A 604-nucleotide genomic window follows, 5' to 3' on the forward strand; every position below is an offset into this window, starting at 1 on the left:
TTATTTTAGAAAAAAAATTCTTTGGAATGTTTCATTAAAATCCTAATTTTGCATGTCATGTTGGTCAGATGCTGAAAAATTATGATGAAAAATTTTGATAAAAAAATTTGAAAATTGTATCTTTTCTGCATGTTTGTCATCAAATTACAGCATTTTAAAACATGTTTTAGAAAAAAGAAATTTTGAATTTTCTGGTAATATCCAAAATTCGCATGTCATGTTGGTCAGACGGTAAAAAAAATCAATTTAGGGCATTTAGAAAACTTTTTTCCAAATTTATTTTTATAAATCTTTCTGTCAAAATGAACTTTACGTATCAGTTTTGGTCAAAAACAAACATTCACTTGATCAATTTAGGGCATGTAGAAAACTTTTTTCCAAATTTATTTTTATAAATCTTTCTGTCAAAATGAACTTTACGTATCAGTTTTGGTCAAAAACAAACATTCACTTGGCAGCATGTTTTAGGATTTTGATAAAAAAATTTGAAAATTGTATCTTTTCTGCATGTTTGTCATCAAATTACAGCATTTTAAAACATGTTTTAGAAAAAAGAAATTTTGAATTTTCTGGTAATATCCAAAATTCGCATGTCATGTTGGTC

The sequence above is a fragment of the Cynoglossus semilaevis genome, chromosome 16 (genome assembly GCF_000523025.1).
Source record: "Cynoglossus semilaevis isolate Cse_v1.0 chromosome 16, Cse_v1.0, whole genome shotgun sequence".
Classification (NCBI taxonomy): Eukaryota; Metazoa; Chordata; class Actinopteri; order Pleuronectiformes; family Cynoglossidae; genus Cynoglossus; species Cynoglossus semilaevis.